This window comes from Symphodus melops (assembly GCF_947650265.1).
Source record: "Symphodus melops genome assembly, chromosome: 1".
NCBI classification, from domain to species: domain Eukaryota; kingdom Metazoa; phylum Chordata; class Actinopteri; order Labriformes; family Labridae; genus Symphodus; species Symphodus melops.
The window spans coordinates 40441208-40467303 of NC_136691.1; positions in this window are offsets into that span (position 1 = coordinate 40441208).

Here is a 26096-nt window from a genome sequence, read left to right on the forward strand (position 1 = left end):
GTTTGCTTCTTAAGGCTCAATTAGGCTGTATGTCCAGTTTGGATAGGAACAAAGCCTTCTACCTGTACGCTATGTTCATTTTTGTCTGTATTTCTGCATGTTTTCTGGAAGCTTACAGCTACATGCCAACCATTGCAATACCACTGGACATCATGCAGGCCAGATCAGCAGATCAAAACTTATAAAAATACTTGGTAAAATGGTTTAACTTTTTTGCGTTGGCGAGGAACCTTAAGCACAGATATGATTATGTACAGTATGACGTTGCCTCACCAGGGCACAGGGACAAACAACTAAAACAGAATGGCTGGCAGGTGATCGGGCAGGAACTGAATGTCAGATATGGCAGGGAATGAGGAGTGGTGGTCGTGTGAGAACAGTCCCTCTAGTTAATGCATTGTTTAACATTCATCCTGACACAAAGAACACATGGAGGTATATGGGTATGATGGTATAGTTTAAAACGTTCTTCTCTATTTTCATACATACTGGAAACATAAATGAGCCTTTTCAGAAATCACAAGAATACCCAACACATTTACTTTAAGCCGCAAAATGTCCTCCATCCATAACAAATGTAATACATTTAATTTTTTGAAAGAAAATAAAAAATAAATGTATTAGCAAGCAAAAAGGATCATTTCCTAAGAGCTAGCATCAAAACAGCCATTTGAATACCTAAATTTCCGTATCGGCATGTTCAAAAGCACTAGCCTACCATATTAATCACTGCATGTATTTTCATAAGCGTCAGATGACACAGGGCAAAACAATGAAATGATTTGAAACAGCAATTTCCTGTTGTCTGTTGTTGTTTCTCCTGTTGTGTCTCATTTGTGTAACATAAATATCCATGACGAATGACAATGTTAGTGCAAAAATCACCACACCACCACTGATCTAAATATGTATGAAATTCTCTCTGATTTATGGCGCTCCACTTGCTCAAATTATTTTAACAGGGAGAATTAAACTTTCACATTGTTTCGTATTTCATGAATACAACAGTAGCCTATGTAACTGCTTTTTCTTTCCATCTCTGTTCAATTTTTTTTTTTTCTTTTGCAAAGATTAAGATGAGAAAACTCTGTTTTTTATTGTAAAACAACCACAGGGTAGGTAGCAGCATCTGTTCAGAATAAAAGAAAGAGAGCGCGAGATAGGCAGAGAGTACTTCTATAGCAAGCCTGTTATAGTGTCTGCCTGGCTGAGCATGGAGGCGTTAATGTCTCACTAATCACATTAACACACAACGCTCACCCAGTCATGGGGATGGAACAACATGCATTCTCTCCATGGCTTAGGAATCATCCGCTTTTTGCTCAGACAGAAGCATTAAAGCGTCAGCAGTTAAAAAACAAAGATTCCTTGATGGGATCAGAGGGAGCTATCGAGAAGTGCTGGTCTCACTGTTAGCTGAAAAGATTTATCATCTGTTTAGCGCTGGAGGACATTGGAACTGATCAAACAATACAAGGATATATAATACGCGAAAGAGCAAGAGACTGCTTCTGCTGACAGTTTGTCAAGGCCTGACTTAAAGTAAGATAGGATCAATTCTGAGCACTGAGAGGCTCAATGTGAATAGGAGCTTAGCAGTGGATAGCTTTTCACAGCTATGCCAAAGGAAAAGGAGTTCATGTATTCAAGAGCTATACATTTTTTTAGACGAATATGCAGGCAGAAAGAGGGTGGAGAGGAAAGTGTTGGTGTCTACATTTAGAATTGTGTTATCTAAACATTTGTTTTCAAGTTTGTTTTTTGATTTTCACATTGACAATTATTTATTCAGTAAATAATGTTACATGTGTTACTTATCACTGTTATAAACTCTTAATATCCAGCACAGAAGGGAAATACTGATCACAAAATAACTTGTCAAAACACTGTCTTGCTCTTAATTTCCTTTTTCCTGTGTCCATAATTTGCAAAAGAGGAATTTGTCAGTCTAGTCATAACAAATCTTCAATAACACTCTTGACATTGTTGCCATGCTGTAAATCTTTAAAATATGCATTCAAGACAGAAACTCAATGGCATCAGTGTCCACCACAGGAAGCCTTACTGTCACTTCTGCCACGTCTGTACAATTCTGTGCCTTGTGTTTAACTGGTCTCACACTTTCTTTGCCGGCATCTGTGCCATCTCAGAAGCGGGGCCCTGTCTCTTCTGCCTGCCCACCTCCTAATGTTATTTGGCAGAACAAAAGCTTCAGCGCTCATGCCAACAATCCTGCCGAAGGAAGTTCTTGGGCATATGAGTGGAGTTGTGGTGGAGGTAATATTACCGCTCTCAAAAGTGGCTGCCTGTGTGTCAGGCTATGGACACAGAGAAGAGGATGTTTGTCATGTTTCTTTTGTTTGCAGTGCATTCTCTCTATATGCTCCCTCCTCTGGTGTCTGGCCTGTCTGTCCTGCTCCTTCTTGGCTTTTTTATTTCGCTTTCTGTCTATGGATCCTCACCTCCCCCTCATATTCTCATATTCTTTGTTTGACATCTCGTTTTGAGTTGTTGTTTCTCCTTCTCTCTCCCTTTCCTTCACCCTCTCTCTCTCTCTCTCTCTCTTCTTGTGTCTCTTTGATGCCCTCCTAGTTGGTTGAATGACTGAAGCCATAAGGCTGTTCCACCCACACACGTACGCCTAGTTGAGCCGTCCTATGCTGCGCTGTTAATTCTTCAGCTCAGCCCATCTGAAAGAGAAAGCAGAGAGAGTGACTCAGATGCTAAGGTGGGTGGTATGGGCCCAGGTGGGTGGTTAAATAGGCTAACTGTAGCTTCTCCAACGCACTGACTTTCACACAGGAGATACTCTGATAAGTAGCTGAAACACGGCAAATTGGAGACGTGAACAGCTTTCAAATGTGATTTACAGTTCAAAGATGGTCGTTGTTATATCTCCAGGTTGTTTTGGAGATGAACCAAAGCTCTTGATTTGATTTGCGGGGATGACTGTTACTTACTATGATAGCTTGCTCAGCCTCAGAGTCTAAATGACATTAGCAGATCAGCATTATCATAATCATCCAAACCATGCAGCACTCACAGTTATTTCCATATTTGCCGCATCAGAAGGAAGTGTTTTGGAATGGATGTGAATGAATTAAATATTTGATTTTATTAAAAGCTTCAAATCTGTGTACTATGTACAGAAGACAGACAAGCTTCAAAGCATGCGGAGATTATTGAGAAAAGTAGAGACCACAGCAGGTACGCTTTAGTGGTCGTTGCAGTCATAAAAAGATTCAGGTACTGTTTTAAACATTAAAGGTAAACATGATCTCATGGAATTAAGGTACATGGAAATTTAAATCATATATATCACTTTATGCTGTAGGCCCACATAAACACATCAAATAATGATAGACAACAACAAGACTCTTTCCTCCCAGTCAAGAGATTTTGAATTTTGCCCTAAGTTATAGATTTAGATTTTCACTTCCACCATGGGTAATTCTCCCTGACAGGCGAAAGTGACTAAGTAACATCGCATGCACTGGGGGAAACTGCAGCTGGCTTATCTTTGAACGTGATTATCTTTATATAATTTGGCTGTGTGTAAAGCAGAGTGTGAGTCACTATCTAAGGGCTATGTAACGTCTCTTTTCTAAACCGAACTACACACAAAAGCCTTGCATGGACTTTTACCTTGGACTGACAGTGTTCTCTTCAGTGAAGTTCAAGTTCAGAGATAATGCTTTGTGACCAACATTAGATTCAAACTGGAAGAACTAGGATGCACTTTACATTTGCTCCAGTTAGTATAAGAGGAAATAGGAAGGGATGATAAATACAAAACTAAGGCCTTCAGTTGGCAACTGAAGGGCAGCAGTAGGTTCCTATGGGACAAATCTATTAGTTAATCATTTATGGCTTTGGAGACACAGTCTTTTAAACTGTTCTCATTTTGAAATGTTATTCCTCACCTACAATTTTTATTCATTTCTTCCTAAATTACTTTTTGTCACAGCTCCGGGTTAAGTTATATATTTATTCTGTTCCAACCCTGCTTGTGAAACAAACAAGTCATGCATTTGGGTTCTTTGGTTCAGTGTGACATTTTTTGTACACCGACAACATAAACTGATACATCTTAACGTTTTTTGAATAAATTAATCAACGTTGGGATGTTTATATCATTCATTATAAAATCATAGGCCACTGTTTCTTATCTTATTGCCTGTTGATTTGCATTAACATAGAAATTCTGTCTGGACAGAGATACTGTACAAGCTTTTTAAAAAGGAAGATGCATATAAGACTAATGTTAAATTCAACCCTTTTGTGTAATTGGCTAGAAAAACTATTTTTCTATGAGCGCATGCCTTACTTCCATAAAATCAAGCAACCCTCTGTTACTGAACACCAACTATGACGGGAGCTTTCGTAAAATGAAAAACAAGTAATAAAATCACAGCATTGCTATGAGTTTGTCCAAATTCAAATATGGTGTGTCTTTTTTTTCACATTAGCATTGAGTTTGACAAAGACATCACCAATCCTGTCTATCTGAAACCCGCGACCATCTGTTGGGAGCCCGTGGTGGAGCCTTGATGGCTGTGCATTTGAGTGGTAATTGAGCCTGAAATGTGCTTAATAACGATTGTCCTGCCTAATATGCCACATCAGGAGCTCAGAGCACCGTGACAACACAGAGCAGCCCAGACAGGCAGCGAGAGGAGATGGGCAGAAAGCACATTTCTTCTCCTCATTAGCCTCCAATAACTGGGAACAGCCCACGTACATGCATCACTGGGTAAAGACACTAGAGGAAAATGCCTCTGAAGACCTGCTCTGTTCTGGGAAGTGTATTTCATTCCTAAACAGGTCTCGTTTTTTTTTTTTTTTGACAGAATGCTAAAAAATATATGCATGCACATATTGATTTATGTCTTGGTTGTATGTCTTGGTATCAGCCACAACTAGTAATTTACAAGTATAATAAGTGACCTACTATATGAGGCCAAATTCTTTTTTTTTCTTTATATAGCTTATGTCAAACTCAAAGGCCAAGCTTTTAATGTAACCACGACAGTGGAGATATGCCCTGTTTCTCTAATTGGTGACATAATGAACTTCCTGTTGAATGTATTTGTCATGTTCAAATTGATCCTGCCTGCTGAAGCTACGAACACATCCTCTGGGAAAAAGTTCCCCATGTTATTAATGGTTGTAAAACGTGTAATGCAGTGTAGTCCATGATAGGGTGCTCTGTTCACCATGACAGCTGCCCCAGGAGAACACATGGCAGTAAAAAGCACTTGTCAACAGTGGCTTAGTGACACAAAAAACAGGCATCTCTGTGGTCAGCAGGGGACAGTGTGAGGGATCAGAGGGCGTGATATCCTGTCCAATGCCCCTGCTGAGGATCCCCCCAAAAAAAACAGATTTCCTGCACCTGTCAGGCAACGCAGGGAGGTGGTTTGACAATGTCACCCTTGTAACACAAGAGAACGCCCCCCTCCTGAGGTGTACAGTTATCATCACGGCTTCTGTTTCAGATCTATAATCAGTCGTTCAATCTGACAGAAGCCCTGTGTTTCTGCTTGCAAATCTTGTTGTGTTGAAGCTGAAGAGATTGGGGCTTGGGACGGGTAATTGCCTCGCAAAGTGAACTGAGTCATGAGGAAATGAGCATCCTCAGAGAAAAATCTGTCTTACAAAGTAACTCATACACACAACAACTCTACCCTGCTGGTGAAGCATTACTTATTCCCTCTATACTTCCACTGCAATTCATTTTCCAGTTTTTTCAGCTTACAGTGTGTGGGTGCCGCTAACTCCGTCAACCGTGTGTGTAACCTGCTCAGCAGTAGCTAAATGTTACTCTAGGGATATAGCTTCATAAAAGCAATACCATGCATCACAGAGACCACATTTAAATACCAAATATTGCCCATTCGTTTCTACCTCTCATATCGCAGAGGAGCGCACAGCACTGTGTTTAGCACAGGCCAGGGGGATTTGAGTAGGCAAACAGATGGGACCAGAGAAAAGGTATAGCTATGGTACAAATGCAGGAATGGGAATCCCCTTGGGAGCTTCCTCCTTATTCTGGCACCCACTTTCATGGTGTGTTTAGCGCACTACTCTGTATGAATTACGAACAGACTCACAGACTGATTGTGCAAATCTCTGAATACAAAGTGTGTTTTGTTCTATGTGTTTACATGGAGATGGAGTAGTTATTGTTTTTTCTGTGCATCTGCTTCTTAAAGTATGTTTTACAAAAGACAGCAGGCCTGTGATGTTGCCCTTTTAAAGACAGAACTGAATCTTATCACTTTTATAACTAAAAGTAACTTTATTCGGAAACCATTAAAGAAAGAATCTTGTCTCTCGATGTCTCTGGAAAATTAATAAACCAGGCAGAGAAGCAATCAGCACTCTTGTTTCAGGATTTCTCTGGACCACACAGACCTGACAAAATACATGTATAGAAGCAGAGCCGACAAATCTGGATACAAGATGGGCACTCTGACCTTCCCCTGGCACGCCGCCCACAGCCTGCAAACCCACTCAACATGACGGGTATGTGCGCGTCTCTGCTGAAACCGTGGCAGGCATAATTGCGCCTCCTGTCCAAGTGCGAGGAAGATATTCTTAAGGACCTTTTCTCTGTGCATCTCAGTGAGGCACGACAGAACAAGAGTGCTCATTCTCATCTATGGATCAGACCCCAAAGGTCCCTTGCTCTAGTCTGAAATGTAATGAGACATTGTTAACTCAATTTTCACCATTTTCAGAGGAAATGAAAAAGACTGTTCTTCAACATCTCTCCCCTCTAATTCTCTTCTCTAGAGTCTAATGTAGGGGAACAAATGTGACTCTTACAGTTAAAATGTCAAATGTATGACATGGTTTGGTAATGTCTTCTCATAGTCAGCAACTGCATTGTTTAACTAATGTTTTTACGTTGATGTATCTATGGGCGACAATACAATGTCAGTATAATGTGTGTATGTGTGGAAAGTCTTTTTATATTATATATCAATTAAGTCACAAATCTTAGCCTTGGCTTGGTTAACATACTGTTGATCTTCAGGAAAAAGTGTTCAATGATGTACTTTTCTTTTTTTCTTAATCAAATTCGTGAATACGTTACAAAGGTGGAGACAAATAAATCTCCCTTCTCCTCTGGCTGCCTACCACAATCACGAGTGTACAGGTGTACACATTTCCATGACTTTCTCTGCATGCTCACTTAGTGTTAATCTGTGTCACATTGCCCTTTGAAAAGATTCATCACCCTTCAAGAAAATAACCCTACAAAGGACGGTTCATGGCACCAGCACATGTTGTTAAAGCCGAGGTCATGGTGAACTATGTCACTGTAAGTTCAGGAAACAAATGAGGAGGGTCTTTTAAGCCAAAGCCTCGTTAGATGGTCAATTTCAGGGGACTCAGCAGCTGACTGCTTTAAATGAATCAAATCAACCGGAATGGCGGACAGAAAGTGAAAGAGAGAAAAGGTCTTATTTTTACACCTCTGACCTCTTTCTTTCCCCGCTTTAAACTGAACACATCTGTCAACCTTACACATCTTTATTTGGCACTAAAGAGAGTACTCACAAGTACACACAAGGGATATGAGTGACCGTTTGCAACGGACACCAACGCCCACCAGCTACGAGGTTGAACTTCTTGTCCATTTTAACCTGATTCTTAAAACACAAGAGAACCTTAGTGGACATTTAGTGCAGGTTGTAGAAGACAGGAAGTTAAGTTTTTATGAAAGAGAAATTCTGGCTGTTTTTTTTTTGTATACCTCACATGGTGTTTGCACTTAGCTTGAGGAGGCAGCTGCTGGTTAGAAGCTGCCTGTCTGTCAGGCTTTTTCACACATGATGTCTAGACTGTAATGTTGAGCTGTTGGCTTGGCTGACACAAGAGAAACACACAATTATTGTGTTGTTTATTGCTACTTTTTTGTTTTAAGTCTGAAGACTTTTTTACATCTGTATGTTACTTCTGTATAGTGCTTCTGCCCACGCAGACCAAGTGTGTCTGTCCAGAGGGACTACAGTAAGAGCAGACATGGGGTGCAATGGATTGTGTTTTCCTGCTCAGAGACGGACTCACTGGCACTGATGAAGGGAAGGATTTCAAAGTCACAGTCTCCTTGGTAACAACATGTTTCATATTAAGCTCATTCTAAACTATTTCAATCCATTTAATCAGTTATATTATTGACAAGCTAAAATCCTCATGTGTGAATAAGCAGCACAGCATTTATTCCCTCTGCTATAATGTGTTTTGAAGACTTGGCATTGTTGGCCATCGCAACTCCTCATGTGGTTGTTGCTAATTTATAAAGAAATTTGTTGTTGTAGGTCACATTTTTCTTACCATGGTGAGAGATCTCACTCAAAACTATTATTACCTGTTCTTATGGCCCTAAAAGATTCCATTTTGATCTTTTTTACTTTCCCATTAGTTTGAACACTTTCTTTAATTGTTTTACTTTTTGTCTTGAAGTTGGTATATATGTTTTGATGTGTTGTATGATTTATGTTGGATTACACAGCAATTTGGTCAACTTATATTCTTTATAAATGTAGTTTAAGAATACATTTACGTTTTTAGGATTAAAAAATAACAGGTAGAAAAGCCATTTAATATTAATAAGTCTAGTATATTTATTCATCTTAATGAACAATATGCCTTATTGTCCAGAACACTAAGGATAGAAAACTAAAACAAAGACACAGAACCAAACCATGACACAAGAGTTTCTACTGCTTCTTATTTCAGTCAAACCTGCCTCATGCGACAAGAAAGTAAACCTATTCAAGAAAGCAAACTTATTTAATGCTATTTGAATGATACTTTCTGATACATTTAGAAATCAGGTTCCAAGATGAACAAACTAAACACCTTGGTAGGTGAACACTAACCTAATGGTAAAGTGTGTTTCCAAGCTGAGCTCTAACACATCATTACAATCATCTGGCAACCCCTTGTACTTACTCACTGCTATACAACTAAATTGACAACAGCAGAAAGGCTGCACTTCACTGCTGACACTGAGGGGAATTCAGTCCTGTGGGGATATAAATACCTGCCAAATCATGAAATGCCAACCACTGAGAGATGGAAGAGAGGCCAATCAGGTGAAAAATGGCCAGAGTTTTTTTTTACATTGGGGCTGTCAGCAACGGTTGCCATCAGTAGTAATGTCCACCTTGAAAAACCCTAAGTGTGCTGTTTGATCAATGTTGCCTGATGGGAGCGGGAAAATCAAGCCCATAAAAGGGCCCTTGGATGCTAAAAGGGGAGCAGAACCCAAGGGAGTGGGCATTGAAATGTATGGTGAGAGGTTTATTGATGGCTGAGTTCCGAGAAGTACAAGTGTTTGACCCTATGTCACTTTTCTGTGAGTCGTTATTTGCATGAGCAGTATACCTGTGCTTGTGCGGTTTTGTGCCAGCATGTCTACAAGTGATGTCTTGTATAAATGTAATTAAAAAAGAGAATGTGTCCAGCTGCGGTGCGGAGCTGAGAGACAGTTGTGACCTTCCTGTATGCCTCTGAAATCATGCCTCCATGGTTGAAAAGTTCATCTTTTCAAACGGAGTGCAGACTGTAGAAGTGTCTTGAAGCCGACAACAAGAGGCGAGAGAAAAAGTGATGGAAAAAAAATAAGTAAGTAGCAACAAAGTTTCTCCTCTCAGCCAGGAAGAAAAAGTAGAAGAAGAAGGCATGTTTCTGTGTCACTGTTTTTCCTTTCATGGCAAGGGGAGGAGAGCCAAGGTCGAGCGTGTCAGTGTGAGTCAAGCCTGAAAGTGTGAAGACTCCAATTAGACATAGCCTCGGGTCTGACTCCAAAAGACAAGGATAACACACACCCCTCCGTGAAAAATGTGCCAAACAACACATAGTGCAAACATGTACTCACAAACACACACACGTGCACACATACATACACACCACATGTCTTCATGTCCCTGTTTTACATGAAATGCATGTTGATACCACAGCTGTTTGCACCCCATCCATCATCTCTAGCAGGCAACAGGCAGAATTATTAACAAGCAAAATCTGTCATGCCCTATTAACGCAATAAGGAACCTGCTAAGGAAAGTAAACAATGTATTAATGTATGGCTGATGTATCTAATTATCATATGTTTGATAAAGGCCAAAGATTTATGATTTCACAGTCAATTTGCACTTAATTGAACATGTTGCTTGTCAAAAAAAGTCACAGCATTGATTATTTAATGAGCACTGTGAAGAGCCACAAAGTTTCTTGTCTTAACCTTTTTTGTGAGAATATGACATGTTATTCATTTTGAGGTTGTGAGGTTTATAAAAAAAGTGAAAATATTTTTTTTCACTTTTTTTTCTCCGTATTGCTAGGGTAATTTAGTAAGCCCAAAAACATGTTGATTGAAAGATAGAGACTTTATTAATCCAGAGGGAAAGAAAGAACCCTGTAGCACGACGTTGAGCATTTGTTAAATCTAAACAAATGTTCCATGGAGCCTGTCCTCCACAAAAAACGACTCCATGGGTCGTTTGTGCAAGCGTCAAATTACGACCCATATTTACATTTTAGAGTCAAGCGACCTCTAGCGGGCGTATAAATAACTTTGATGCGGTGAATGTGTGTTCGTCATTGAACAACTTTTAACCCCTAACCCTAACACCGCCCTCAAAAGAATACTTAATTACCACTACCACACAGTGTGACGGTGCAGGGTGATGATTTACTGGCATTTCTCCGTTCGCCTGTAGGGGCGCTAATTTAGGAAATGCTCCTATGGGTCGTATTACATGACAGACAACCTCTACGGTCGTATAGGTGGGAGGACTTGTTGGTTCCATGTTGTGCATGTCTGCTACTGCTACTGTATCTAAGGGAGAGGGCGCCGGCTATTGTCACGTCTGGGCTATTGTTATGTCTGAAAGCATTTCAGATGAAATCTCTCTTTTGAACCATGGCACTGACTCACTAAGAATTAGAATTTCTTAGGCTCCAGATGCTACTCAAACTTGACATAATACTTAATAATGCATCAACTACTGAAACACAGAGAAATTTGGAGCAAACTTTGGCGTCAGTAGCTCCCTAGGGACTTGGGTTGGGAACCAGATGGTCGCCGGCTCAAGTCTCGGTGAGGACCTGTGCTTTTCATGTTGTAGCTTCAACACTTTGGAATGATCTGCCTCTGGGTCTAAGACTTGAGGCCATTGTTAACTCTTTTAAAAAGCAAATTAAGACCTATTTTTTAGAGTTGCTTTTGATTTATCTGTTTTGCATCTATTTTTTTTCTGTTATCATCCTTTTGTAAAGCACTTTGTGACTCTCATCTCTTGAAAGGCACAATATGAATACAGTTAATATTACTGCGTTCAAACCATGATACTTGTGTGTGCACATCTGCAGTTGTTAAATAACAAGAAGTACATTACCAAGCACCACCATCAACTGTGTGACGGCACTACAGCAGTGGGACACAGGGAAAACACAACAAAGTGCGGTCCAACAGCCAAAACAGCACACCATCAATACTATTATGAAAAATATTGATTTAGTTTCTGACTTTCATCTTGAGTCAAGCTTTAACGCTAACAGCCCCACTTAAAATAAACAAAATCATTATAATTACCCAAAAAAAACAAACACCCAAACAAACAGATTTCTGTCATCTAGTGTCAAAGCCCTGCATCTTTTTAGCCACCATTCATTACCTCTCTGCAACCTATGAGTGGACCAAAAGAAATAAGACACTTCATTGACTGGAGATCATGTAAAGGATCATTAAAACCTGTGAATAGCTTTAATTACATTTAGTCAATCAGTATCTCTCTTCTGTGCACTCATACTTTGCTGTAACATTGGGTAGATTGTATTTTCTCAGTTTTGGACAGGAAAAAGAGGTAAAGTTTTTTGACAGTATACATATAAAGTGTTTATTGAAAAAAAAGGCAGTAATAACACTTGCATGCACAAATGCAGAGCAGATGTCCTGAGTACAGTTTGGACTTAATGAGGCATGAATGATATGAGAGGCAAGTGGAGCTGCCTGTCCCTATCCATTCACAGAAAGGCTGTGGTGGAGGCACATCTGGTACCTGCCCCCTCCTTCCTGCACCTGTGCTTTAAATGCTCAGAAAAAAAGTGGTAGAGCAAACTACAATTATTAGATCAACCTTGGCCTTTGTACCCATCTGATGTTCATCTGTTGGATAGTTTATAAGAAATAGAGCAATACTCTATTTACTGCACAATAGGCTTTACAAACACATTTATTAAAGGAATTAATTTTATTTCGAAAACAAGTCATAAGCGGCAAATCAGATTTATATAAAACACTTGACAAGAAAGTTTATTTCACCAAAAGCTGCTCTATTTTATCCAAATATGCTTCAATTAAGAAATGTAACTTTTGTATCAAACAGGTTAACCTGTGTTGACTGAAAATGCTCTGATCTTTGAGGGTAAAAAATCAGAGAAGAGACAGCAAATTCCTGGAGAAAAAAAAGATCCCTGCTTCATAAATATTTCAGTCACATAGACTAACAACAGACACTACAATTATCGAGGATCTATCAAACAAAAACACAGGCCACGCTTCAGACAAAAACTAACTGACAATTTACAAGTTAGTCTTAAAAAAAACCTCTCAGCCCAAATAAAATTTCATCCAGAAGAGAAGAATATGACTTAGATCAAAAGGGATCTGAGAGTACAGTAAAAAAAACCCATCTTGGCACCCCGTCCCCCATGTCACAGACCTGGATATGTGTCTGAAAATGTACGAAATGGATGAATGTGTCTTTTAATTTCTCTCATTTATTGTTCCAACAAAGGACACAGGAGGTTTAATGGCTTTAGTGGATAATGATTAAAATATGGAGAGGGTGATTATAATGAGGCAGAGAGGGAAATGAGAAAGGGAAGTGAGAGATATGAAGGATGAGTGAAGGATGACAGTGATGCACTGGAGCAAAGCTGCATAAAATACAGCAATGAGAGAAAAATCTCAGGAAGGAAGTCGGGATACTGATAGTGGTCTGTTGTTTGCACACTGGATCTCACTTCACTCTGTCAGGGGCACGGATGACCCAAAACCAGAGAGTCTCCCTGCTGTCGACCACCTCCTGAGACCTCCATGGCACTGACCTAATTCACTTTGATTGATCTTTTTCCAAGCTTTCAAATGTGACCTCTCCACCACTTCTCTCCACCAATAACCTCATATTTGGACTGGAAACTTTTATTTTGTAAGATGCTAATATATTTAATATCCATGTTATGCCTATTATTCATAAACCAATGTGCTAATTGTATAAATGCATAAAAATATTAATCTTTTTATTACATTTCATCAAAGAGCTGTTATTTTTTCACAAGGTTGTGAGTAAGCAATTATTAAAAAGCAGTATCACAAGAGTTTCACAATTCAAAAAAGAAACAGCTGTGGATTTTTAGATCCACCATTTAGCATCAGGAAGTGTCATTGGTTGTCATGGTTAACTATTCAAAATAAGACTATTTCAGATGAAGATGAAAGTTATTATTGTACAACATTAGTTTTGATGGTTAGATGATCCAACTCAACTTTACAAACACAGAGTTTGTAAAGTGCGCAGCTGTGAGAATTCTCTTTTATTTTCTACTTGTACAATCTATGGTCATCATTTAAACTAAAGTGTTAGAAATCACATCAATTTTCTACTATGAAAGTTTTTTCTTACATTTTGGATTACAGCAATTCAACATATCTATCTAAATTTAGTTTGAGTCTGATAAACATTCTGTCTATTGTATTTTGTGTTCCAAATTGTATGCTTCTATTCTGGGAAGCTAAGGGGAACGGAGATGAGCAAAACTCAAACATTGTACTCTACCTTAAATATGTTGTAGTATAAGCAGTGCACCTGCAGCATTCATCTATTCTCTCTTGAAATGGTCAGTGGACTTGAGCTTTTTTAGTTTTCTGACCATTCAAAGCTAATTTTACTCCTACTATAAAGCATCCACCATATTAACTCTGCTGACACAACAGTGGGAGAAATTTGAGTTTTAGTGACTTGCCCAAGGACATTTTGGGATGTGGCTGCAGGAATTGAACCCCTGACCTTCTTACAACAGACTCTAACGCAACATCCCATTTCATCAAATAACAAAGTCATAAAGCACACTAGGAGTTGGGATGATGATAAAGAAAAATATTTAATGCATACAAAGTTTTGTTCAAGACAAACTAATTCAACAAATCATTGGAGAGGTCTCATGAGTTTGAAATAAATAAAACATTTTGCAGATGCACAAGTAGAAGCTGCATTAACATTTTGAATATTGCATACATAACCTGTATAGAATAGTAACATTCCCTGCATTCTAACCATTGATATCATGTCAATTATTGACAGAAGCAGTGGCCACAGCTGCATCATCAACTTATTGCCTTTATCTGTTGAATTAACAACAGTGATAGATAAAGCATCCCACAGCATCAGTCCTGTAATAAGACCTAAAATCCAGTATAAGATATCTCCATCCATCCATTGGTCCATCTAGTAAGGGAAAAGGGAGATCACATGAGGCCTCAGAGCAGCTTCTGCACAGTCCCTCACTCTCCTCTCCTGTCCGGGCAACATCTCTCTGAGTTAGACTGAGTGGCCTTGCTCCAGCATGTTGAATAATGAATAAGAGGCTGATATCCTGTGACGGAGACTGGGAGAGAGCACTTCCTCTCTGGGCCAGAGTGGGGCTTGAATACCCGTGAATAATACATGGCCAAAAGTGGGTCTGGTGAAATGACTCAATACTGGGAGTCAAGTGTGAGATTATCTTTCTACGGTTATGAAAATATTGCAGGCTTTGTAACACAATAGGAGAGGTGAGAAGATGATTGTGAGAGGGAAAATCACAGTCACTTTTCTTTGTGAAGAACTTGTTCCTCAAATTGTTTTTAATATCTGACCAAAAAAGTGTTTGAGCCTCATTAAGTCATGTATGTCATAAAGAAATACTATAAATATGCTCATACCCAAAAGTGAGAAAGAAAAATAATTCAAAATAATTTTCTTTTCAGAGTTGAGAAAAAAAAGTGCCCCTGTCCAGCACTGACTAAGTAAATCTACAGTCCTTTATTTATATGTCTTTCCTTTTTTTCATATTTCACCATGGGACTTTGGTTTCATGAATGTGGAAAACTAATAATCGAGGCACCTGTCTTTTCAAACTAAAATAAATCCTCCTGGACAGAATTATTATATATTTACTTCTCTTTACTTAGTTGTCAATTTACACATTCAGAAATGGATTTTCAGCCTCCCACAAGACTAACCAGGGCCCCCCGTCTCTCACTGGGCCAAGTCAGCCTCCAAGAAAGCTGGAAACCTTAACCTTGGATCTCGCTCGGCCCCAGCTCTCCCAGCTAACCGCTAATCCATGTGTTTGATACATTAGAAGCTCTGCTTGGCTTTGTTCTGGAGGGATGTTCTGTCCCCTCTTCTGCCAAGGCTCCCTTCTTCCCCCGACTATCTCCCCCGCTCGTGCTCTCCTCTGCTCCCTCTGCAGTCCAGAGGATTACGCCCAAGTCCATGGGATTTATCTAATTGTGTTTAATTAGGGCTGGGTCAGGACACTGGCACAAAGCTTGGGCTGCTGGATTCGAGGAAACAGACACTGGAGTAACCCTTCAAAAATCTGAGGCTGGCAGCGGGGCCTGAGCAAGGTGAGAGGGAGACGAAAAAGAGTGTAAATAAATAGATTGAGAGGGAGGAGAAAAAGAGAGAGTGATAGAGGGCAGAGGGAGGTGGAAGAGAAGAATCAGTGCAGCGACAACAGTGCCTGTGTTGAATTCCCCCAAGGAGAAATCGATTGCCACGCGCCACGCTGTTCCCCAGACCTCTGCTCCACCATGCTTCTTTGAGTGACACCGTGCTGCGGGGAGCCGTAACTCACTGCGCCCTTGGTTGGGGCTTAAGCGGATTGTGGGTCAGGAAGTCCTCCCTTTGGCATGATGCACTGTATTCCTTTTAAAATAAATTCTACACTGAAGAGCATTAACAGCAAGCGGCCTCTTGCTCTTGTCTGCTGAGAACTACCAAGGGCTTAAAGGAAGATAAAGGCACAGAGGGGGCGCAAAAGAAAAGGACCGGTTTCTTTGATTTTCATCGACTGAAGACCAAGTCTGCTGAGAGTGTTTAACACTTACCATTTCTGGGTTACTTTGACACAAGTCACCTTTTATTTGGTCCTCTGCATCAGACCCTTTTCCAAAAATCTGAAGAAGAAAAAATAGCCATGAGAACTGAATCAAGTGCATAGTGATGCTCTTCTCTCATCAAAGACAAAGCATATACCATTTATTTTCCTTCCAATAAATAAGTGAACTGTTGTTGTTATTGGAATGTATCAAAGAGAAATGTTTATCCTGGTAAAGGGGCTGTCACTTTGAATCTGCAGAGTGAGTTCTCCTTTTTCACACAAAATGAATCTGGTCACCCCATAATGAGCCCTTATTACAGTATTTTCTTTGTGTTGGGGTGAAGCAAATCTATTTCTTTGTGGAGGGCTGGGGGACAAAATCTGTATGTAATTTGTGTACCATGGCATTGTGATCAGGAGTTACTGTAAAGCAGGGGTGTCTGAAATGTAAGCTGCTGACTGGCATGTATACAAACACACACAAATACAAAATAATGCAATAGTAAATCCACAAAAAATGAGTTGTGGGGTCTAGAAAGGCTTGCTCATGAAGCAGGAGTTGAAAATAAAATGAGAGGCTGCTGCCTGTTGTTGATTTCAGCCATTTCATCACCATGAAAATCCAAGCCCTCATCCAACTTAACTAGCAAATCTCTTTTGTTGGTGTTTTTTTTTTTTTTTTTCAGATTTTGTGTTTATGAACATTCCAAAAGTGTTCATTTTTGGGGTTTAGGGTCTACAAAAAGTTGGAAATGGTAAGAACTGTGGTAAGATAAATAGTGTCAACTAGGGCTGCACACTCCATCGCAATATTTACCACTGCGATGTGAGTCTGTAAAGGAATTAGGTTGTAAGGGAGTGACTGTGGATCAGTTGAAGAATCGGTCCTGCAGCTACATGTCCGATGTGTCCTTGGGCAACAGACCTACAGTCCACACTGCAGTGTCCCAGATGTAGGTGCTTGGTCCTATAGGGACAGTCAGGAGGTTAGCATCTGAGGAGCAGAGGGTACAGTAAGGGGTGTAGAGGTGAAGCATGTCTGTGAGGTAGGAGGGGGCCTGGTTATGGACTTAAATGTGGGTGAGAAGGAGGATTTAGAAGTTAATACAGAATGGGATTGGAAGCCGGTGAAGGTTCTGGAGGACAGGGGTGATGTGTTCACGGGAACGGATGACGAGACGGGCAGCAGAGTTTTGGATGTACTGAAGTTTATTGAGGAGGTTTGTGGTTGTGCCATAAAGTAGAGTATGAAGAGGAAAGGACCAAGCACTGAAGCCAATTCTGAATTCAAGCATTGTTGATGACAAAGATAACAACTGTGACAACTGTATTTTTATAAAACTGGGTTTGTTTTGTTAGTAGAAAAGAGAGAATTAGGAATTCATTGAAAAAATATGATATATGTATGTGTTTAGAAACATAAATGCATTTATCTGGGTTGATTTTTCTAATCCTTCATATGTCGATATTGCTATTTTGCACAGGAATTAAAGCAATAGATTTGTCAGTTTTATACCTATATCCTGGATATCAGCTAACTAAATTACTTAATTAGATTGAATATACCATGATGTCCATCATAACCAATGTGTTGATTAGTAACAGACAGACAGATGGCCAGTCATAGCCAATGCTTTGATCCTCAATTGACTCCCACAATTACTCACTGGATCTTTATGACAGTGACCCAGTACAGTATCCAGGGCACTCCACAGGGCTCACAAGCGGTTCACTGTACAATTATTCAAATAACCGCTGAACAAGACCAATGGATGGAATTGTTGGAATTAAGTAATTACAGGGGCAGTAATCGGTGAGCTGGTGACTCGAAATGCCACAAGCTGAGCGATTAAGTAATACTCTTGTATCCATGGTAACCTTTCTGAAGGAAAGTCATACATGTATAACAAGGCCCCATCTGAATGAACCAAAGTAGTAGAGAAGAACAGTAAGATCAATAGGATTTCATTGAAAATCTTTACCAAATGTGCTTTAACTACAATAAAATCTGAGAATTAGTGGATTAAGGCTTATAAAATATGTATTTTTATTTGAAGTGATGTATATATTTATTTAGTTTAAAGCTTAATATATTGAAACATGTGACTTGATACCTTAAATTAAGCAACCATCAACCCTTCCCTTTTTCTACTTCCCTGACACCTGCATGTATCATAAAGAAGAAATGGTGAAACAAAGTCAGTGTAAGGTTTCATCGCATAGAAGCAGAGATGAAGGAAATGAAATAAACTTTATTATTCATCACAAGGTTGACAGGGTGAACTACTGAACACAATATATCCATTTGCATCAGCCCAACAACTAAGTCCTCTGTCATCCATTGCATTAAGAATTGAGCTCTATCGGACTCTCAAATCTCTGCATCCGGAGAACACTCTGCCTTTATTTGATTTCTACTTTCGTATCAAGTGGAAAGAAGTTTTATTGTATGAGCTTGAATGTGTGTGAGGTTGGTGGAGTTTATATTTATAGTGTTAAGACATAAGCTTATTACAAACTTAATTTCATTTACATTATCAAACCGACTTAACAAACCTGATAGAGGTTAAAGGCTTATATTTGGACTGCATAGAGTAAGGAAAAATAAACATTGTTCAATATTACACTAAAGATATCAAGTGTGATAGTTCCAAATAAGTAGTTTACATTAGATGTAAGTGTGGTCATAATACCAATATATGATTTCAATGCCTTTGCCAAGTTTAGTGTCACGATACTCGATAATGAAATGATGCTTAAAGATAAAAAATACTTGTTCAACACTCGATATTTAGAAAATAAGGTGTCCTCAAGGGCTATTCACATTTTGAAATTGACATTAAATATTAAGTTCAAGTAAATGGACTTCAGCTTGTGGAGCCCTTTTCCCATCTTCTGACTACTCAAAGCTATTTTTCATCGCATGTCACGCCTACTGTTCATTTACATCCCTTCATACAATGACAGTAGAGATTGTTATAGGGATACTTCACCCATTGAAACATGAATCTATATTGAAATTGGGTCATATAATCAGATGACATGTGTCTGTTGAAAACCAATTACTTTGCTCTACCTTCACTCATTTACTTATTCTCCCTTGTATTTTGTCACTGCTGTCTGATACCTTTTCTGTTTTGTAATGTCTGAGTTTCTCTGCTTGTTTTTGTGCTTTATGTGACATGTATATTTCACCTGTTTGTCACGCTATTGCACCAAATAGAAAAAATAAAGAAAGAAAGAAGTTTGGTCATTTACATAGTAGACATGTGAAATAAGTTTTGAAGTTGGTGCCCTCTTTATTCCATTTAATGTTATTTATTTACCTTTATTTTACCAGGTAGTCTCACTGAGATTGTGTCATCTCTTTTTCAAGAGAGACCTGGGTATCAGTGGCAAAAAAAAATAAATAATAAAAACATCAAAGTATTAGACATCAAAACACAAGATGCATTGCCAAAACACACAACAACATCATACGAACATAATACAGTATATAAAACGTGATAATGTCCTCTAGACAAAGTGTGGCACATGTTTAGGGTTATGTATTGTGTCCAATGAGATTTCAATTAGTGATAACATTATTCTTAAAGGCCAATGGCTGTATGAATGGTATTGAAACTTTCATCTATTTAACTTAGCTCCCAGTTAAGAAAACAGAAGACAAAATGAAGGGCAAAGTAGTCATAAAACAATGAACAACTTAAAACAGGATGAAGGACTGTAACAGAATACACTGCAGACTGGTATGAAGTATAGTCTCATTGTCCTGACTGTATGAGGTAAAAGTGGGACACAGCCACACCTAAATTAGAGGGAGGCATAGGACTTCCAAGTGTGCACACAACATTGAGGCTGGTTGCCTAGTCACAGCGGAACACCATGCTGCATCCTGGTCCCAGAGAGCGGAATGAAGATGCTGACTCAGCTGAATCCCTCAGCTGCAGGCTTGAATTGGCCCCCAGGAGTACAATGTCTGACCCACATAACTCAACGCTATAGATAAAGTACTATACCAGCATACTGTACATGAAGTTTCACAGGACTTCTTACTTTGAGTTTCACACACACTTCAGGTGACATTTTGTCCTGACCTCAAGCTTTTAGAAACTCTAAAGAGATTTACGTTCTCTATTAACACCGTAAAGCTATTGTTTTAAATAGTCAAAGCGGGGAGCAGCATAATGAAATGCCTGAATAGACTGAACCCATGAGGACATTAAACAGCATGAATAATCATCTTATTTGTGTTATAATTTAAGTGCAATTATCTAGTAGTTTGGTCATCTCTAATTACCGAAGTAAATTATATAAACATTTAGATTAATATCTGGTATGCAAGACCATAATTGGCCCCATTTGATGAACAATCTGTTTGCCAGTAGAAAAAAACAATCAACATTTCCAGACCTCTTGAAGGCCGGTCTGACCTGCTTTAAACAAACATTTTAGTAGTCTTAGTAGTAGTATTAGTTTATTTTAAGGACAAGGACAAACCTGACAAAACCTTACTTTTTTTATGTACAGTAAAATTGACACATAACAGAAACAAATAAACATACTCCACAGTGATTTAATGACCAAATAAATTATAACCTTTATTTAGTGAATTCATCCAGAGGGGTGAAATTATATTTGCTTTTGATCTGAATACATGGTCCCTTTTCAACGCATTTCCAAAAAAAGGAAACCCTGGAAATTGTAAAGGACTTTCAAGCACACCCTGGTACACACACATGGGGCCATAATATGCATGGGGGCCAGCAGCCAACAATATGACAAATGGCTTCCATTTATCTAAAAACAAGTAGTGAAAGAGCTTCAGACAAGAACTGAAGATTTAGAAGGGTGGTTGCCATCTTTTCTTTCATCAGTCCACCTTGACAGTCAGCGCTTTTCATGGAAGCGTTACCTGGTAACAAGTTCTCCACTACCTGCTAATGTAAAAGAATACATAGATTTGCCTGTCAAAGACAGTTGATACAGTTAGTTCAGCAATTGTGCTTTATCGATACAAAATAAAACTATTTTAAATCATTTTAACATCATGTAAGTGAGGCAGAAAGAAATCCGAAAACTTTGAAACAACCTATCTTTTAAGCATTAAGGTTGCCAGCCATAATGAATCTGTCCTAGAAGAGCCTTTTTCAGTTTGAGTAGGTTTTCAAATGTGCAGTGTTCAGGCTCTCCAGTCATTCTTCAGGTGGAAATACTGTTTACACCATTATTCAAGCACAGCATTTGTGAAAAAGTGTGCTTTTGTCTGGGATTGATCTGTATCATGGCCATTCATCATGTTGCTAGATGGAGCATAGAAAATTGGAGTTTGAGGTTTGGAAAAGAAGGCCTGTAATATCTATGGAATCCAAGCTATATTAAGTCTGTCACAATACTTGTTCTATAATTACATGTAATCTGGGTTCCAGAGGAAATACTTTAAATTTAAATATGTCTTCTTTTTTTTTATCTTGACTTGTGTGCAATAGTCTCTCTCCACTGTTAATTCATGCGGTTCTGATTTTTCTCTTTAGTCTTCAGTGAGGCATGATCGGTTAATGTCATTCTTCCTTCCCTCTGATCAATTATTCAAGGTGTTTCTTGAGTAGTGAGTAAACATAAACAGGATCCTGATCTATTGAGATAACATGACCTCCATTATGTTATCATGAAGACATGAAGGCCATTGATTGGGTGTGAAATCGTTAACTGCTTTCTCTGTTTAATAGGCAGCATGGTTGTTCATGGAGAGGTAAGGAGATCAACTAGCCCCTGCAGCCTCCAATCAATACATGACACTGTAACCAAAGCTCACTGACTAAATGGATCTGAAGTTTAATTCAAATTGCTCCTGTAAATAGTAAAAGAATTAAGACGTACTGAATAAAAACAAAGAGGACATTAATGGTTTTGTGAGTTTTACACTTTCATTTTGAAGGAATGGGAGCTTGTGCATATTTTTCCATGCCAAGTTTAATCAAAGGTTCTTAAGTTAATGGTCATCTGGAGTCTGTACAGGAAACTTTGTCTTAATTGTTTAAACTAACATTGGGCGACCTGTGCTATGTTCTCCCTGGGTTACAATGGGCACACAGGCAGCAGGCTCTATTTTGTTGTCAAATACAGGAAGGGAGGGAGGAGAGAAAACACCCTGAACTTGTATCAGTGGAGAGAGAGGACACTTGGTATTATTAATAGTAACAGACCCATGACAGTGAACAGAGAGGAGCCTGTGTGAGCTGCCCTTTTATTTCAACCACCCTCCCATATAACCAACAGCCCCTCCACCACTTCCCTCCACCCCAGCATCTTATGAAATATGTACAAGGCAAACAGAGGTGGGGTTGATGCGCAGACCTTCCTCCTCTCTGACTAACCGCTACACGTCCAGTACCATTACTTATTTATAAGGCATGCCGTGTAAGTGCCAGAGTGGCCTCGCTCACTCTCCTCCACGCCATAAGGGCACTTTCATAACACCCTGTTTACATTTCAACCACCAGGAGAGAAGCGATAACAAAAAAGGATCTCCAATTAGTAACAGTGTCCAGAGCATGGCGAGACACCGTTGACTTCATAACACTTATAATAAATGTGTGTAATGTCCCTTAGAAGCCATTGGTTTGTGCTGGTCATCATCCAGGGTTATTGGGGAAGATGAGTTAAATGCTTTTCCAGAGGGGCTCATCTGGATTTTAAATTACAGAGAGGAAAATTATAAAACAATGAGGGCTTAGTTCTAGCGGAGCTGTGAAATGTACATGGCAATAACATTCAAGGGACAGTCTTTTATGTTTTTTCTTTATATTTTTTGTGCTTTTGAAATCACCTTTTTGCCTTTAACTATGGCGGTAAATGTTCTAAGGATGGTAAAATATCAAAAACTCTGAATCATAATTCAAATTTGAGGGCACAGAGCTTCATTCAGGATTTAATGTTACAACCAATGTGCATGGTTTAAAATCATTTCACAAAGCCGTTCATTTTGGTCCATTTAACAATTTTAAACAGATGTACAGGACATTTAAATGACTGATGGATGCTCAATAGCTGGATTAGATCCTCTTGATACACATGGAATTGAAAATAATTAAAATCCTTCCTGACAACATTATTATGGAAAAATCATTGAACACTCCAAAGCTTCATGTAGAGTGACTATGTTACAGATTTTCACACAAAAAATGTGATGTACGTGGGAGCTTTGGATTGTGGCTTCACAGGGGGAAAACACACTTTGCTACTTGCTTAGAAGTAAGTGGGAGGATCCATTGTCAGCAAGTAAACAAAGCAGTGTGACAAGCCGATACCCCCCCCCCCCCCACATACACACACACACACACACACACACACACACACACACACTGAAAGAGAGAGCGGAACAGAGTTTATAACGCAACAAAGAATCAGATCAAATATGGATTAAGAAGAAAATGCCTGTGGCATTTTACAAGCACCTTCCAGCTGTATAGATGAGAGCTTTGCCAGTGAACTAACCAAAGCAAACCAATGGTGTAAATGAAGTCTGCTGTTTGATATTATTTACACTTTTTAACTATATAGCTCAGTGGATCTTAAGCAGACACTTTATAAAAAATCAGGCTCCACTGATGAAAACTGGTTCTACCACTAACCCTGATAAAAACATCAATGTGAAATCTGTGAATTTTACCCAAAATGTCTGTTTCAGTATATATTGTGAAAGTTAAGCATCCTCCCTCCCTTATGGCAATGTAGGTCATATTTTTCCTCCAACTCTGCCTCTCAAGTGTCTCAGCATGAGTCTAGCTCTGCCCCAACTCTAGATGCCGCTAAACACAGAGCTGGCACTTCCTCTAGGGACACACACATACATACACACACATTCTGACAGTACCCATGCCAGGCAAACCTCAGACATGTTACCATACTGCTCCACTGTCTGGGACCTCCACGGCCACTGTATCCCCAAACCACCATCCCGTGCCACGCCTCATGGATGAAGCCTCAGGCAGGGCCAGCCCTGCCCAGCTGTGTGTGATCCAGTCCAGACCTGGCCAGCACACGACCACTGTCCATCCCCTCCATCCTTCTCCTCACCTCCCACACTCTAATCTCTCTCATCACTTGTCTTTGTATGTATGGGGGCTTGGGATTGACGGTGGGCTTGTCGCCTCCGTCCTTGCTATCGCCATCTGCTTCATGAGCTCAAGGAAAGTGAGACCAACGAGTGCATACGTCTGCCAGCCAGCCAGCTAGCCTTGCCGAGGGGCCACTGTGTCCAAAAACGCTGTGCCGTGCCGCAGAACCTTAACTCACTGTCACAGGGCCGTCCAATGTGATTGATCTGGTCCATTTAGTCCGAGCAGCCAAGTCCAGAGGAGGCCTGGTCCTCCCGTAGCCCCTCCAGCTCCCTTCAGCCCACTCTTGTCCTGACATCCCGATGAGCACAACACAAACACCAGAGCCCTGCCAGCTGGACCACAGGCCTGACATGCTCTGTCTGCCTTTTAGTAAACACACCACAGATCTAAAACTAGGCTTTACATGGCTGTCTGCAGCCTAATCCTCATGGTTGTCATATAGAGGAGTAATTGAAGTGAAAATAATCTGAGTAAATGTCCACATTGTGCTTTCAGTACTTGATAAGGTCATTTGGATGGGAAAAAATAGCATTTTATTGTATAAATAGACAGTTAATCTGAGGTCCAGAAGGTTAAATGCAGTTTCTCTGCCCAATCAATCTAATGCTGCCAGAGAGTTCTTAACTCTATTAAATGTTTCTGATTGACAAAGCAGAGAAATCTCGATCATTCTTTTTTTATTTCTATAAATATGTCCTCCAGAATATTCTGAAAACCTAATAAGTGATATATGAAATTTATTTCAGAGGAAATTAAAGAGGTCATCAGTAGAGGTTTGTACAGTTTTACATCCCTTATATTATTTCCTTTTCAGCATGTTTTTGTTTCCTAATCCCTTTTATTGGACGCTCCGTGCTCTGGTTTGGCTCATTCCAAGGAAGGCATTTAAACCGTGTTTAGTTACTATGAAAATGAGTTCCCTAGACACAGAGGTCATGGCCACAGCCCTTCATCCAGTTGCTATTTGCGTTCTGTGTGTATTACATCACTTTGAAATCAGGCTAGTCCAGAGCACTGACTTCTCAATGCTTCCTTTTAACAACCCAAGTGTTAGTTTTTGGGATTTACCCGTTGCAGGGCCAGAAGGTTTCCTTAGAATTCCAACCACATCACACAGACTAATTTTTTTTATATCTGACTGCTGTGGAGAAATCGATTCGGTGGCTGCTCCATTTCACTATGTAAACAGAAAACAATTGTAAAAGTCATGTAAGGCTTTCTTGATTTGTTGATGTAGATGTGACATTCAGGGGAAATAGACATTTCTTTAAAGCTTTAAATGTGAGCACTGAGACAGAGATATAGACCTTTTTGTTGGAGGACAGCATTCAGGAGAGAAATTGACTCAATGTACTGCCAGCACACTGGGCGAGTTTGAGGGAAGTCGGGGAAGTTGCTGTAAAAGTTGCGTGTCCTTTCACTTTAATATTTAACCAGAGGAGAGCTTTTTCTCTGAAACTTTTTAGCATCCTTTTGGTCACTGCATTTTTTTTCTCATCTCACTAAGCCATCTTTTCGCTCTCGTTTCTCTTTTTTCTCACTCACTGTCTGCTATTTTTGTAATATTTTTGCTGCAGACAACAATATTTGCATCAGACATGGGAAAAAAAGAACGCAGGAGAATGTTGTGGATCTTACACAAAAAAATCATCCTTATAGCTAATCATGCAGATAACCATTTTTAGCAGAAGAAACTTTGAAATTGAGACATAAAAGAGACATGTTTCACTCATGCGCAGCCAAATTAATAAAAGAAAATATGCCTACAGATTAATCCGATAATATGTTTTGACTTTTTTTTTTTTT